Genomic DNA, 17780 nt, shown 5'->3' with positions numbered 1-17780 from the left:
CTGAAACCAACTGGCGATTAATTTAATAGCTGACAAGTAATCAATTTAATTGTTGCAGCTCTAGTTTGGTCCAGTATGCCAATTCAGTTTGTTTTACTATGTGATAGTGATTTTAGCAGGAATTCACTACAATAACTAATAAATCCATCTGTTGATTGTGAACTGTTAATAAAGTAATAAGCAACAAGGTACTGGCCTATATATGATTAGGCAATTAGTTCATTGGGTAACCATGGTAACGTGCAGGAGTTCTTTCCTGATCAACCAGAAAGTGAAAATGAGCTAAAGCAGATAAGAAGTGAATTAAACGTAGCGACCACACAGCATCCTCCCATAACATTACAGTTAAAGACTATATGTTTGTCACTATAACATTTGCAGTTTTGACTACTAATATTCATAGAGTGGTATTTCTCCATGAGCGTACTGTGACATTAATAGAATATAAACGAACACATGATAAGGTTCAGTACAGCTGACCTGCTGTCAGGCATCAGTTAGTTTTTCCTGTGTGGCTCTATGTAGTGCTGATGATGCAGCATGACATCACCAAAACTATCCCATCAGTAAGCTACCTGTCAGTCCATGTGACTTTTTGTTGACTCCTTTTGGTTTTCCTGCACTGAGTCAGTGTAAACAGGAACAGGACGCGAACTGAAAGGCAATAATGTGTGTTTTATTCCCTCAGCCTGGACCGAATGAACCCAACTACAGGTGCCCTGAAGCTAATGGCTGAGGTTGTAGTGATAACCTGTATCAGAAAATAAGTGCACGTGCAACATTATCAGCAGTAAACAATGATTTGTCCACGTTGCACAATGTCTGACCCTATTTTGTGACCTTTAACCTGTGTGGGGGGAGAAGACATGTGGCATACCATGTTGAACACAGAATGTGAGGTTCTGTCAGTTAAAACAGGAGTTCAACCAACTGATCATTCATATTGTATCTTATATTTCAAACTGCTCTTATTTCTTGCTGTTCTCTAAAGTTACATTGATCACGTCTTTTTATAGTTCCTCTTTCCTCCATGGGGACAGCTAATCATGGGGTTCACTTTATCCCGGTTTAATGCCTCTCAGTTGATCTTACCTTGACTTTATCTCATTACATCTCAACAACTGATCTCACACTAACTCATATCTTCATTCAACTTCATCTCACCTGGTCAGTTTAGTGATCTCACCTCATTCATTTCACTGAGTCTTCACATCATTCTCCTTTGATCTCAATCACCTCGCTTTGTTTGATCTGTGAACATTTGTGAAATAATCTGTTCCCTACCTCCAAACCCAAACCTAACTACATTCTAACACTAACCTTTAAAACAAGTCAAAATCTCCCCACTTTACTAAAAGGTCCTCACTTAATTAAAATGTCCTCACTTTGCTAGAATGTTCCCACTTTCCAAAATGTCCTCATTTAACTAAAGTGTTGTCACTTTGGAAAACACCCTCACTTCTCAATCTGTCCTAAACAGAAATGAGTCAGTCAGCAGCAGCCTGCAGGTCGATACTGTGCTGCTGGTTTTTAGGGAGTGTGGTGAACTGCCCAGCCTCAGAGGTCAGAGGTCAGGGAGCGCTTTCTGAACCACTGAGAGGAGGATGAGGCAAGGGGGATTAAATCCGAAATTATCAAAAAACAAAATTCTTTTACTTTTTCTTCATTGTTATTTTAATAGTTTTATGATCAAAGTGACAACAATTTTGAAAGTTGTCTTTAAAAGCTGCCAGCACATCGGCAACAAACATGGAGTTGCAGCAACATACTGTCAACAAGAAAATCTTTCTTTCTCCAAGTAAATAAATGCATGTGCAAACTTATTTTTATTTCACAAAATGAATAAACATAAAGTGCACTAAACAACTAATACTACATTATGATGAATTTTAAAAAGAAAGGGATCTCAATCAGTGATATGACACTGTTACAGTGAATTAAAGTCAAATATGGCATTTTGAATTGAAACTGAGAAACTAAATTTATCAATGTTAATGAATGTGTGTGTGTGTGTGTGTGTGTGTGTGTGTGTGTGCGCGCGTGTGTGTGTGTGTGTGTGTCAAGTCCCGTCCCCAAACGCATAATCAATCACTATCTCTTACTGATGAATGATGTCATTATTTCTATACCAGTAGATCACAATGATATTTATAACATAAACCAAAATAAAAACAGAACAAAAAAGATAAACAATTGAATACATAAAATAAAAATATGTAGGGAAATATTCATGTTAAATGGCAAAAAATCTTTGAAAATAGAATATCAAAAAAGTAGTCTTATTATTCTTTTATTTAACAGAAACAGAAACAACTGTCACAAGAATATAGGTCAGCGTGTATGTAAATGAGAGAGGTCAGATGGCGTGTGCCAGGGGTGGCTGACCTCTGACCTCTGACCCTTTTAGCCCCCCTCTCTTATGTCAGCAGCTGGTGACAAAAGAAGACCTGCAGGAGTCAACAGCTGGATTGAAAACAATCTCACAGATTGGGATTATTTTTCATTTGAATAAAGCAATTTGTTAACTGTCATACATTTGATATTTTACAGTTCAGTGTTTGAAAATGTCAAAAATAAATGTTAACACAATAATCAGATGAGGCTGAAAAGAAAACACAACATTTAAAAAAATATGTAATTACCTTTGTCACTGTGTTGGATTGAGTTCCTGTAAAAACATTAATGTGTATTTAGTATATATTACAACGCTACTTACTTCTAATTTTTGCTGTCAAAGTTTTTACAGTACAGTAAAAATAAAAGTACCGTTTTTTTTATGATTCAGCAACAAAGATCATGTTTAGAACGATGAAACTTTATTGATCTGCATGAGACAAACAGTCCGCTGCTGAGATAAAATGAAAGAGATCATTTAAAGCTGAAAAAGACAGATGAATAACAGAACACAATTGCCTGATTAACTGGAAATGTCCAGTGTCACATTGGTGCAATTGTTGGAGTCAAAAGATAAAGAGAAAAACTTTATTGATTCCCGCAGGAGGAAACAAGGTCAGTGCAGCAGTGGAGAGTGGAAAGAGCCGACAGGGAAAACATAAACAGATACACAACGGACAAATGAAAGAATGAGTAAATAAGATTAGAAAGAATGTAGGTAGGTAAATGAGCAATAAGAACAACTGGTTTTAAGTATGTATGAATATGTGTTTTTGTTGTTTGCTCTTTTCTAGTTTTCTAATGAAATACATATTAATTACAAAAACTAAATTATGAAACTATTGAAAATATCAGTGTCTGTAGAATAGAAGGTTGGCTACAGGCAGGAAAACAAGTGAGACATTTACATGATCACTTATTCATTTAGCAGATGTTTCTGTCCAAAGCGATGAACGAGAAGCCACATACTCGAATCCAGTGCAATGTTTGTTGTGACGTTTCTTTATGATAATACCCAACAATCACCTAGTGACTTTTATGCTACAGTCAGTTTGTCAAACCAGAGCTCTCAGGCCAATCAAATGAAAGGACATGTATTATACATCTTATATATTATCTATAATAGAGGACATTCATGACCAAGACCTGCAACAAAGACATGTCCACATATCTAAAAAACAACACAAACTATATGCATGTATATTTTAGTTATACTGTATGCTTTTCATAATCTCTTTCTGACAATTACTTGCTATTTTGTGGCAATTTCAGCACTTTGGTCCAAGCTTGAAGTAAAATTCATATGCAGCTGTTAACACTGTATAATGAAACGCCCCTATTAAATTAGGAAATACCCCCCAAAATGGTATGTTTCATAACACAGCGTCAACAACTGCACATACCCACTTTGGTTGCATTTCTGTGGTCACTTTTAAATTATATATATACTGTATATATATGTCTGTGTGTATCTATATATGTGTGTGTTAATTGATTAAGGTCAAGTAAAGAAAGAACAAAACATTCTAGAAATTGATTTATTCAAAATAGTGTGAAAAATATTTTAATATCATAAATAACAAAAAAAAAGGACATAATAGAATTTTTTTTAATTCATATATGTATGTATATATTTATACATATATGTAAGGAGAAAAAATAGAATTATACTGTCAGCAGGGCAGTCTCACGTGCAAAAATGATTGATTTAAAACCACAAGTCAAAAGTCAATCCTCTAAATATAAGGAGCTCACACAAAATCACAGAGGACAGGCCATGAATTGGGTCTAGGGCCACTCATAGAAATGATGCGAGCTGATCACACACTTTTATCACACACTGGAAAAATATCAACCTCTGAGGAACAGATTTGACCGCAGTGCTCTCTGTCAATCTGTTTTGGCACACATAAAACAGTTCTGCTAATCTGCTGTCGTCTCCGATTCAGCCATGTAGAGATCTGCAATATTAATGCAGCTCCTCCTCTTCTTCTTCTTCTTCTTTTTCTTCTTGTCTTTGATCAGAAGTGTGAAACCTCAGAAACCCTCAGCTGTCACGCTGAAATCAATAAATCAAATGTTATGATTAAAAGAGCAACATGCCAGAGGACATTAAATAATCATGCAGGGAGGAGGGGCGAGGGGGCAGGGGGGGACCCTCCTTTAGTCCTGTAGTAAATAAGTGATGATCCTGTGCCGTGATTTTGGGACTTACTTTGTCAACAAGGAGGTTTATGAATTTGTGACAAAACATTGTTCTTTGTAGAATTTAAATACATTTCACACATAAAATAAAGTGGTAGAGATTGAATCAGGCTGACTGAGCGGAGTGAATGTGTGTTTTTATGCTAATGAAGTCGTAAGGAGCTGTGTTAAAGGCCTACACCCGGGTCAGGACTGTACTAGGTATCTGCTAAAGTAAAGGGGGTTTGGGCAGAGGGCATTTTTGTTTGTGTTTATTAGGTTAATTTAACATTTTACAGAGTTATTTTGATGTTGCCAGCAAACTATCTGTTTATTTGTAATTAATTTAGTTGTTGTGTTATGTCTATCCCTTCTGTGCCTGAAATGTGTACATACCCATTTAGTTAGGTCAGTTTGCTTAAAGATCCACTCCAGATGTTTATTACAGCATATACAAATAGTCTGCTTGGAACAATAATGTGTGTCTGATATGTTTTTTCCCAAAAAAATATAATTTCCACATATTTATAAAGTCTTCTACTCCTTCTACCTCATTATAAACTCCAGAATCTCTGGATATGCAAATGTTGTTCATTTCTAAAGTTTTCCTGCTGGACACAAGATGTCTCCTACTTCACTGTAAAGTCCATTCTCAGTGGATGTGCACAGGTGGCTTCAGGTTTCTACATCACACTGTACAAGTTGCATACTGGACCAGTCCCTCACAGTTTCACTTACTGTACACATTAAATAATGAAAGTTGCATTCTGGGGTCAGACCTGATGGTATTTTGTCATGGCAATGTTCACTGTAAACCTGATGAGTTAACTGAACTTGACTTTGCAATCTTTATTTGTACTGTTCTGTAACTTACAAAACTAAGCTAGTGTAACGTAAAATTACTAGTAAAAGTTGCTTAATCAAGAATGTCTTTAGCTTACAAAATTTAGTTAGTATTACTTATAATTTTCAATGTAATCAGTTTCAACAGTTTTTTGTAGTTAAAATAAATAATCGTGTTAGTGTCGTTGAAAAGACACATGACAGAAAACAATATTTTTAACGAGAGGTTTATGTTTATTTGATATTGAATCATATGCATATTGAGTTATCTCTTTGGCAACTCTTTCAGAAATAAAAAAAAAATTGAGAGAGTCTTATCAGGATAGCAGAATAAAGAAAAGAAGAAAATACATAATAACCATTTACCAAATACCCCACAGTGAAACTGCTTACTTTTTTAGTCTTTAAAATCACCAAAACTTTACATTTATTTTTAAACGCCACAGTCTGTGTGCTAAAAATAAAGAACTGTTATTTATTTTCCCCTAAATGTATTCTGTAAACCCCTGGAAAATACTTTTTGTGACATTTATATCAGATATGAAAAAATGGCAGCAATGTTCAGATTTGCAGTTTAATGGAAGTTTTGTATAATTCTCTGTTAGTACGGAGCATTACAGTACAATCACAGCTTGTATTCAGCTGCCCATGGTGCACTGCCAGCATTAAAAAATTGTGCTTTTATGTAGTGAGAAACTGGAACAAGATTCAAAGAAACACATACAAGTGAAGAATAAATGATGGTGTAAAAAGTATTGTAAATTCTCATATATTTGTTTCATTTTCTGTGTATGTTGGTATCTGTCTCTTTTAAGCGATAAATGTTAAGTTGCTCTTCGGGTCTCTATATTTACAGAGAAGTACAGAGGACGTCTGTTTGTGTTTATACGGTATAGACTGTAGACACTGCACACACACTCACACAGTGTTCAGTAGTGTTAACTAATGTGCACAGTAAAGCTGCCCTCAGATCACGGAGCTGCCTCTCCGAGAGGAGACCAAGCTCACGTGGAAATTCATCACTAATATTGATCTGAATTAGCATGAGCTGCCTCTGCCTGTGGCCATGTTCTCTCTGATGTTTGCTAAAAAATATATGTGAGTGTACGAGTGTGTGTGTGTGTGCACTCAAACTGTCAGCAGCTGTGACTGAAGTGAGTTTAATGAGGGGAGACGAATGAGCCCTTTAATGATGTGAATTATGAAAAATATCCTGATTAAACACATTATTTCAGTGTGTGTTTTCTTGCCTTCTGACCGCCATCTTGTTCAAATCCATTAAGAATTACAAAAATATAAGCTTTCATTTAAATGTTTTGTATATTTCTCACTGTATATTAAAATGTGACATTAAATTAGAGGTTTACTTTATTTTAGGTTAAAATACTGGAGTGGAATTACAAACATAAAGAAAAAAATATTTTGAAGAATGCTGAGTTAAATAACTGTAGTTGCAATTGAATGATTTTGAATGGCCTACATAGCAGTCTTGTCTTGTGTATATTTTGGGGGAATTTTGGAATTTGGGCAAAGTGGTAGCATTCTACAATTAAAGCTCACACATGGTCAGTATTTTATATTCTCCTTCTTCTCATACCCACTGCATTTAATTCTGACTCCTTTGAAGCCAACAAATGATTTTTTGTGTGTGTGTAAAATAGAACAGTTGACTTGATAAATAAAAAATGAAAAATCCCAATGATTAAAACACTTTTTTTTGGTAGTATGCTGAGGGGGTCAGTGGGGTGGAAGACATAGGGGACTCTTGACCTTAACATTAATAAAATCATAGCTTTGGCCCTAGGCCGGAAAAATCTGCAAAAAAGAAATAATTCTAAGTCCTTATTTACATTTACAAATTTTACATTAGGCTCTGGGTTTAGTGTTAGTGCCCCAAATTATTCAAAATTACAATCTGAATTGAACTTATTTACTTATTCATTGGAAATGTGTGGGCATATTAACTAGTCTAATAACAGTGTGCTACCAGATATATTACAGTACAATATAATAAAATACAGTAGAAATACAGGGAAATACTGTTCTGTAGTCATACAGTATTGTTCTATATATTAAATTACAATACAATTATAATAGTTTGTTGTAAAGGCAGCAACTTGCTGGCAACCGTGCTGCCAGTAATTTACTGTAAATGTACAAGGAAATCATTTACAGTGAACTATTTATACAATGACTATCAATATACTATTGGCTAATCAGATTTTAGTATTATTTACTATTTGTCTTACTGCTCTGCTTGGCTGTGAGCAAACTGTGCTATAAACAGTATTGCTCATTTGTGCTGCTTTATACTGCTTTCCATGGCTTGTATTGAACATTGTATTGTTGCATCAGTGTTTTGTTTCTTCCTGTCCCACTGCATGATTCGTACACTGTGTGTGTTTTGTTGCCTTTGTTGTTTGTTAACTTGTCACTTTTAAAACATCTTGCCAAAGGACAGCAGCTGAGAGCCAGATGGCTAACAATGGAACATTTACAGAAATGTTGATTAATGTGCATTGTCCTTATAATCAAAATGAATGAAAGAAAATAAATTGCATGAACATGAATTATTTTCTTTTTGACAAGAACAAAAATGACTTGCAGCAGTTACTTTTGCTTCTTTTTTCTTTCTTTTTTGTAATAGCTGGTGATGATGATGAATCTTTCAAAAAGTCATACAACCTTAGAGGTAACCTGTCAAACTGTGAGGTATAAATCTTATGTACAAAACCATAAAAGTTTCAAAAGGCTGTTTCGTGGCAGTTGACTGGAGTTTATCAGCATTTGAAGAATTTGCAAATATGTACAAATATATATAAAAATTCATAAAGGGGTGAGATGAAAGGCTGTTAAATGAGTGTTAATTCAGAGTTGGAAACGCAGTGATTATGGCGTGTGGTCACATTTGAATACAGCGGGTCGGCTCTGCACGCGGCCATTGTGTTCCCATTAAAAGCCGATTTCACGGCCAACAGAACCGCAACAAAAGAGGCAGCAGGTCCGAAAAGTTTGAAAAGACTTGAGTAGAATAAAGGAGGAAGAGAAAGAGGAGGAGGAGGAGGAGGAGGAGGATGAGGGAAGAATTGGAAGAAAAGGGGGAGAAGATGGAAGAAGAATAGAAGAAAGAAGGAAGATGATGGAAGTGTGCCTTACTTTTCTCAGTTTTTTCCCCCAAATGGCTACAATAAGATGCTACAGCATTATTATTATATTATTACATTGTGTGTGTGTGTGTGTGTGTGTGTGTGTGTGTGTGTGTGTGTGTGTGTGTGTGTGTGTGTGTTTGTGTGTGTGAAGGTTTAGAAAGTCCCAGAAAACCCAGAATAATGGCTTATCTTTATGTACTTTATTTACCATCTCGATGTATTTATTCTCTCTAAATACATATACAATTAATTAATTAATTAATTCAATCTATGTACAGTAATATATAGACTAATGTTTATGTCATTGTGTATCACTATAGCTAAACATCTGTAGTGTATATAAACATCTGTGTCATATCTTTACCTTTTATATATATATTTATACTTGTCTCTAATAAAATCTCAATATATTTTGTATCTGTGTGTGTGTATCTACTGTGTATTATCTGTATACATTTTATCCATATATTAAAATACTTATTTTCTCCTACAAACATCCCCTACAAATAAATGTTTTATCTCTACAACTCTACATATGACCTCAGTATATTTCCATATAAGTCACCATAAAAACATTTATTTATTGTCTTATTGGATTATCTTAGCATACTGTATCTCCAACAAACTCTAAAATATTTACACGAGTATATATTTATATTATATCTTTATATTCATCTGTATCTTTATGTATCTTTACACATCTCTGTATTATTTATTGTATCTTCTATAAATTGCTGCCTCATCTCTTTACAATGTATTTATTTCAGTGTCTACATTATCTACACTGGTCTATTTTCCGTATATGTATGTATCTCTGTATAACTCCACTGTGCATTGTCTCTATGCATGTTTATGAAGCTCTATTTTATTTCCATATATTTAAATATAGTTCTATATTTTATCCTACATGTACCGAGACATGTGTTTTATCAATATGCATTTATGTAACTCCATAAATTAGATCAGTATATCTGTATATACATCTTCATAATAGCTGTATTATCTTTACATATCTCTTTAATATTTCTCTCAATGTCTTCTATAGATGTTTATACAAATCTCTGTATCATATCTATATTATGTACTAATTTCAATGTCTATATTATCTAATAACAAATTCATGTTTTTGTCTTACATATATTTGATGTAAATCTATCATTTTATCTCATCGTGTCAAATATATCTCTATAAATCTGGAATTTATATGATCTCTTTGTATGTAAATCTATAAATCTTAATTTTATCACCATTTAAATATATCACAACATTTTCTTCAACAATGATCTGTTTTATCTTAGTTAAACTCAACATTATTTTTGCATTATCTTTTCTTAGCTACAATATTTCTACATACATTTCTGATACATACATTACATACATTTCTAATAGTTAAATATATCTCTATTTATATAATCTGTAGAAATATCTCCATGAATCTCTACATACTGCATGTATCTCTCTGTATATCTGTACATAGGAATTATCATTCCTATGTATTGCATTACCACATTATGTCTATGTCTCCATAATATCTGTACATCAACAACTTGGAATAATATCTTGCACCTCGATCAAACTCTGCAATATCTCTGTATATTTCTCTACTTCTTTATATAAATTCAGAAAATTATATTTCTCAAAAAACACAATTGTCTTGTTTACACAAAATACTTGTAAATGTCTTTATTCTCTATTTCTGCACCTCTCTTGCTCTCAGCTCATCAACATGTCATTTATATTTAACACCAAACATGGCTGCCATGAAACACCAAAACACACTGAATAGGACTCACCAGCAACCAACCACTGCAAGAGGAGGAGGAGGAGGAGGAGGAGGAGGAGGAAGAGTTTACAGCCGGACAGATGGACCCCCGTCCAAAAACTGCTGGGTCATTTGGAGAGAGAGAGAGGGAGGGAGGATGACACTGGTTATATTGAGAGAAAAGAGAGAGAGAGAGAGAGAGAGAGAGAGAGAGTCAGTGGGACAGATGCGAGGCAAAGCGGAGCAGTGTTTGTCACTAACGCTATAGATTAGCATGTGGTCTCCAGCACAAAGCTGCAGATCAATACTGCTGCTCTGTACACAGCAGATGGCCCGGGACAGACAGAGAGAGAGAGAGAGAGAGAGAGAGAGAGAGGGAGAGAAATAGGACAGAACTGAGAGGAGGAAACGTCCTGATCAACCTGCAGCTCTGCAGCTTTATTCCCATTTTACAACCTGCCACTGACTCCAACCACAGCAATATGACTGACAGCAGAGGAACCTGCTCTCTGTCACCAACTTCTGCCTTTTCTTTACTATTTTCTCTTCTTTTCTTTTCTTTTCTTGTCTTCTATTTTAACTCATTTTCTTTATTTTACTTTTCTTTTCTTTTCTTTTCTTTTCTTTTCTATTCTATTCTATTCTTTCCTTTCCTTTTCTTTTATCTTTTCTTTTCTATTCTTTTCTTTTTTCCCCATCTTTCTTTTCTTTATGTTGTTGTTTTTTTGTTTTTTGTTTTTTTTACTGTTTTGTTGCCTTTGTCATTTTTTTCTCTCTGACTTGATACACAGTTTTGGTTTCTCCATATGTCACACTGAATGAGTGAAAATCAAAATAAATTAATTCATAACAATAACATAAAATGTTAAATACGTTAAAAAAATACTTATTACTAATACTAATTTTAACATGCTTTGTTATGTATGGTATATGTATACGACTTTTTGTTATAACAAGATCTAAAAGGAAACTGGCTACAGCACAAAATTAACCCCTTCAGACCCGCCTTATGTTCCAAGGTTGTGAAAAATATAATAATGACTTTTTCCCATCCTTAATGCAACCAGAAATGAGAATCAATAAAAAAAATTTTTTATCAAAAGTCTTTCATTGTTATTTTTTTTGTCCATCTCAATGGACATCAGGTCCAAACAGTTGTTAAAATACCAACATCATATGACAACATCATACCTATTTTTTATCTTATAATTGTCACATTGACATCACATGGAACATGAATTTGAACAGTTCAAGTGATTTTTTTTTTGTAAGGTCCAAACAGTTTTAAAATATAATTGTTTTAATTTTCTTTCTTTTCTTTTTTTTTTTTTTTTTGTTTGTTTGTTTGTTTGCTCTGCATATGGAATATTTTCAACTGATTATCGACTCATTCTCTTGTTCTGATGTACTGTTTTATAGTAATAAGGTCATTCATCAATACTGGCCAATTGAGTTCAATAACATGGTTCCTGAGCCACTGTCCATTCTAATGGACAGCGATATTTGAAAAAATCCTGTGCAAGAACTTGCACTGAAACATGTGATATTACACTTCTATTCATACATTCCATCTTTCAATATTATATCAAAACTATGAAATATTGGCACAAATATCTATAAATGTGAGTAAAACTGTTGAACATGATCCTTACTTCGACGTGTGGGGTGAAGCCCTGCCATGCCTCTCTTCCGTGTGGTGGATTTTTTTCATACATCAACAAGCAAAGCTATACTGCCGTTCAACTTACAGCAAAATAACAAATGAATCATATTCAGCTCTATTGTAATGCATATTCAAAATGAATCTGGAAAATAATAAGAGCCTTGAAAGCACACAGAAATGCAGCAAATATAACCTGGGAAACCTTTCTAGATAAACAGGCTAATGATTATCTCAGCAGTCAGTCAGGTAATGTGATGCCAGTAAGGTCTGCAAACAACTCAGAGACCAAACGTTTACTTCCTTATTTACTATCATCTTTACATGTTCTAATACAAGTGTTATTAGGTCCAAACAGTGTTCTCTCTCCACAGGAACATGATGGCACAATGCTAAACATTATATTTATCATTTACTTTTTTTATTTTTTGGCAAAATGCATTGAGACAATCACATTAAAGTATAAGTTCTGTGATATTCTGTATGTATTAACTAATAAATATTGTATGTGTGTTTTAAAGCCTGATATATCTTATATTGTGCCACAGAGCTCCATTGTTGTCCAGAAACTACCAAAAACACTAAAAACACACCTTCATCACCATGAACACACACACACACACACACACACACACACGCACACACACGCACACACTGTAGTTTATAATCCCCAACAAATGCACTTTTTCCTAATGTTTGAGTAACGTTTCATTAAAAACTACAGGGCCCAGCTGTTTTATTTAGAATTAAGAAAAAGTTTTTTAGAAGTTTGTTAGAGATTTAAACCAGTGGATCCAATGGGATTAGTGCTGAGAGCCACAGACAGGTGTTTGACACATTGTTGGTTTAGGTCTTTTCATGGGAGTAACGCCACAGTTATCCTTTAAATAAACCTACTTACTTTCTTTTACAAAGCCTACGTATTTAACTGAATGTTATTGTTTTATTCTTTTTTTCTACTACATTAAATTCAGCTTTGGTAATAATAAAATAAAATATAAAAAGTAACAGTTCATATTTTTCTCATTTCTTATTTTCTCTCTCTCTCTCTCTCTCTCTCTCTCTCTCTCTCTCTCTCTCTCTCTCTCTCTCTCTCTGTGTGTGTGTGTGTGTGTGTGTGTGTGTGTGTGTGTTACACCCTGTCAGTCATGTCTCTCAGCCTCAGTATTTGCAGCCGTTGGACAGTGGACCTGTTATAACACTGAGGACAGTTGCAGTGACTTTATGGGGACACGTGTTGGGAAACTTTGAGGGCTTGATAGCAAGCTTGTGGCTAAGACTCATGGGAGCTGTAGTTGTTGGATGCAAATGAAATGTACTGTAGTTTTATCCGTGTTAAAATGATGGAATTTTAGTGTTAGACACTTGTTTTTGAAATGATGAAATAAACTTTGTGAGAGGGGGCGGAGCTTCTGTCAATGCCCGCCATATTGACTCCAAACTCTATCACTTCCTCCTCCGCCTCTTCTTCCTCCCCCTTCTCCCCCTGCAGCTGCTCCTTTACAGTCTTCCTCCCCCGTCTCCTGAATCTTACCCCTCCACCCTCCCTCCTTTTCTCCACCTCTCCCATTTCTCTACATCTCCTCCACTTTCCAACTCTTCTTTCTTCACCTCCTGCTCTCCACTTCCATTCCTCATCTTCATCTCTTCCTCCTCCCTCTCAACCTCCTCATCTTTTTCTCCCATTCCTCATCCCTGTCTCACCTCTTTTCTCCATCTCCTCCTACACTTCCTCATCCTTCGTCCCCTCTTCCTCCTTCTCATGCTCACTCAGTTCTTCTTCTTCTTCATTTTCTTCTTCTTCTTCTTCTTTTTCTTGTTCACTCCTCCTCTCTAACACTTATAATACCTTTCTCTGTATTGGGGAATGTCAGGTAGAACATAAAATGGCAGCCGCCTCTCGAATGGGGTTCCTTCGGCAAGACAGCTAAAAGTTTTAGGAAGAAACAGACAGACAGACTGACAGACAGACAGACAGACTGACAGACAGACAGGTCATCCCTCAGCAGACCCCCTGCCTGTCTCTCTGACAGCTGATCAAAAGGAGAAAATGGGTCAGGCTTCTGTTCTTCTGTGCTTAATTACACAACAGTCTTTAAACAAAGCAACATCTGCCCAACTACCCATCCTGCTCCTCCTCCTTCTCTCTTCCTTTTCCATCTCCTCCACCTTCTTTTCTCCTTTTTACAACCCCTCATCCTCCCTCTCAGCACCTCGGCTCAGTGAATTTGGAAATGTTCTTGAAAGAGCAACAAGATTTAGTAGCCTAGTTGTAGGGATAATATAAACAGTGTTCAATGGTTCACCCACAATGAATTCATTCTAAATAATAGCTAGTGTATAACCGTAAAATATGAAATTTGTGTACAATATTACAATTGAATATATGTGGAGAATAAAGTTTGCGACAAATTGCGACAGAAGAATGGCCACAGAAATGACCACGGGGATGAGATTGATACAGCTGTACCGGTTGTTGTCCACTCACAGGAATAACCGTTTGTTAAGCTTACTGCTCCCACCACTTCTGTTCTGTTGTCCAACAATGAGAACCTAGTGCTAGTGCCGGTTCAGAGTTGGTTCAACTTGAGAACCTTCAATGCTTTTCCACGGGTTAGAGAGCCACCATAGAGCCACATCATTATATCGCCAGCGTTGGCTATTGTTAGCAAGGTTACGCTAACTGGCTAGCTAGCTAGCTGTTGTTCAGCTAATATTACCCTAGCAAGCATTCTACGACTTACTTTACATTAAAGTTAAAAACAATGTTACGTACAAAACATTGATGTGAGAGGTTGGTAGCTATGCTTGCTTGGTTAATTCTATCTGACCAGCAGCTAGCTAGTATGCCAGCTAGCTCAATGTTCGTAACATGCATGTGCTAAACAGCTAACCAAGACACCCCTAGCTTCCCATTGTAAGCGGTTCTTGGTTCTAGACCAGCAAAGTGTTGGTGCTATGCTGGAACCAGTTTTCTTGGCTCTCCAGTTCTTTTGCTGTCGAAACGCAAATGGTTTGAGATTAGGCTCCGGCTCTGAATCAGCCCTCAAACTGCTTTGGTGGAAAATGAATATCTGTTGTTGGCAGGAGAGCTACTTTACTTGCTACTGATTGGTCTGGGTAAAACAATACAAAATAACCCCTGTGTAAGACTTAATGAATGCCAACTTGGTCTGATTATCTGGTTAGACAATACAGGCACCAACCACAAAAAGGCAACCAGAAAAATAATCAAAACCATAATAATAGAAATACAACATTGACCACCTCGACTATATTCTACTTATTACAGAAAATGTTCTTTTTGATTGAATAACACAACATAGGAACGTCTACTTGTATTGTTGTATGAAAGGGGAACTTTCACTTTTATATGACAATCAACCCTGATTGTAGTTTGTGTATTTGTATCATAATTATCAATGATAAAGGGGGTAAATTGTTAGTAATTTAATATAAAATAAGTGTCTGATTGTCTTTGTTGCTGTCTATACTCTTGTTATTTTATGATGATGGATTAGAGCAAGAGAGGGAGACAGAGAGAGAGGCAGACAGAGTTATTTAGCAGTCATTTGTCCTTGGAAGTGTAATGAATTGTAAAGTGAACGGGCTACAGGCCATAATGCTCTTTCAGTGCGGCTCCCACGCTCATCACTCCACCCAGAGACTGTCAATAACGTCCCAACACACACCAACACATCATTTACACTGCAGCAGCCTGCACTCAACACTGTGAGCTACACAGCTGTGAACATCTGTCCAACACCACACAGCACAACAGACTGTTTATAGTATTGCTGCTCACCTCATGTGATGTTAAACCTTGTAATGTTATGTCCTGATATATCGTGCCATGCCATATAATGAGTCATGACATGTAAGGTCATGACACATCACATTGTTTCATCATATTATGGCACACATCATGTCACACCATGACAGAATAAATAATGACATTATGCTGTGTCACGTCATACGGTGTCATTTAATAACATGTCATATCACATGTATTTCTGTTCTATGGTACTGTCATATGTTGTCATGTATCATGCTGTTTTGTTTTGTTATGTTATGTTATGTTATGTTATGTTATGTTATGTTATGTTTTGTTTTGTTATGTTATGTTATGTTATGTTATGTTTTGTTTTGTTATGTTTGTCATGTTGTGTTTGTTTGTTATGTTATGTCATATTGTGCCATGTTATGCCTTGTTGTGGTATGTAATGCCATGTTATGTCATCTTATCTTATATCATGATATATCACGCCAAATGAAATGATTAGATGTTGTTTCATCTTGCAATGTGTCATGTTATGTCATATTATGTCATGATATTTTGTGTTGAATCATGGCATTAAGTGTAGCTCATGTTATAGTCACACTGACGATGAGATATATTCACTATCCATAAATAGTGGATAGTCAATTAAATTAGATTAGATTTTAGATTTAGATTAGATTTACTTTATTAATCCCCTACTGGAGAAATTCTTCTTTTCACTCTTTTTTATACACACACATAATTTGGATTTGGGGGGTTAGGTTGCCTTGCTCAAGTGCACCTCGGCAGTGCACAGGAGGTGAAACTGGCACCTCTCCAGCTACCAGTCCACACTCCATACTATGGTCTGTGGGACTTGAACCGGCAACCCTCCGGTTCCCAAGCCAAGCCCCTACACACTGAGCTTCTGCCGCCCAAAATCATGACATTTCAAGCAGAATAGTCTTTTATAATAACATAGTTATGTTGTGTCATATGCGTCTTTTCACACTGTATAATGTCAGGATGTGTTATGTTATTCTTATATGAAATTTAGCAGCAGCCTGGACTGGGGATTTCCAGTGTTCAATGAGTTTCATTTTCATTTTCTATCTTTCTAACTCTATAAGTGCTGGGGGAAATCATATTGTAAGGATTTTCAAGATGAACCAGTGTTGAGTTCATGTGTTAGGCTAATTTTGTGGGGAAAAACTAACCTGAAAGACAAAGATAAATGTGGCCGCTTTGTTGGGAAAAAGCAAAGGAACATTTTTTCAATTCAATTCAATTCAATTTTATTTGTACAGCACCAATTCATAACAGAAGTTATCTCAGGACACTTCAAATAGACCGAACTCCTTATAACATTATTTACAGAGACCCAACAGTTCCCACCATGAGAAGTTGGGAGAGGTTTTGCTGTTCTGGTTCTATCGTGTATTTATCATGTGTCATTTCCTGTCACCTTACTTTATCTCAACAATCAGAGGCAGCAGGTGATGAGATGAGAGCTGAGATGAGATCAAATTTTAATGATCCCTGTGGGCAAATTGCTTCTTTGCAGCAGCAGCAGCAGAGGAGACAAACCAGCATCCTCAGTTTGTTACAGAACGTCACTGATTAAATCATGTTTTTGTCTGTTTCACATACAGTACAGTGAATGTGAATATCTGCAGGATGTAAAGGTACATCATTGACTCTCCACATAGTCACTGCTGGGTGCTTTCAGCCACAGGGCCTTTGTGTATAAAGACTGAATTAATTTCACATTCATTTTCCTGTGAGCCCGTAAGTAGACTAGAGATTTTTCATTAGGCCTTTTTGCTCAGCCTGATCATAACATATATCACACTGAAAAATCCCTATAGTGGTTTCACAGCATAGAATAGTACTGATTATAATGAATTTTAGAGATTTTAAATATAATTTTCAATACTTTATTTAGATTTTTTTTATTGTCTTTTCTTTCCTTGTTTCATTTTGTTCTCTTTCTATCTTTTTTATCACTCCATTAATTAAATAATATCA

At 35.6% G+C, this 17780-nt stretch overlaps 1 long non-coding RNA gene across 3 annotated transcripts; it reads right to left on the bottom strand.

Annotated features, from left to right (window-relative positions):
- Positions 1-1689: 1689 nt before the first annotated feature.
- Positions 1690-10588, bottom strand: LOC127370188 (uncharacterized). 3 transcript variants are annotated; one of them, XR_007886157.1, is made up of 4 exons: positions 10364-10588; positions 2767-4453; positions 2643-2668; positions 1690-2447 (listed from the first exon to the last, which is right to left on the bottom strand). It is a non-coding gene; the product is annotated as an uncharacterized LOC127370188 (long non-coding RNA). The 3 variants fall into 3 exon arrangements; XR_007886156.1 differs by having other exon boundaries at positions 2643-4453; XR_007886155.1 differs by having other exon boundaries at positions 1690-2668.
- Between the last annotated feature and the right edge of the window lie 7192 nt (positions 10589-17780).

This window comes from Dicentrarchus labrax, unplaced genomic scaffold (genome assembly GCF_905237075.1).
Source record: "Dicentrarchus labrax unplaced genomic scaffold, dlabrax2021, whole genome shotgun sequence".
In the NCBI taxonomy this organism is placed as follows: Eukaryota; Metazoa; Chordata; class Actinopteri; family Moronidae; genus Dicentrarchus; species Dicentrarchus labrax.
This window is presented reverse-complemented; position numbering and strand designations above follow the sequence as displayed.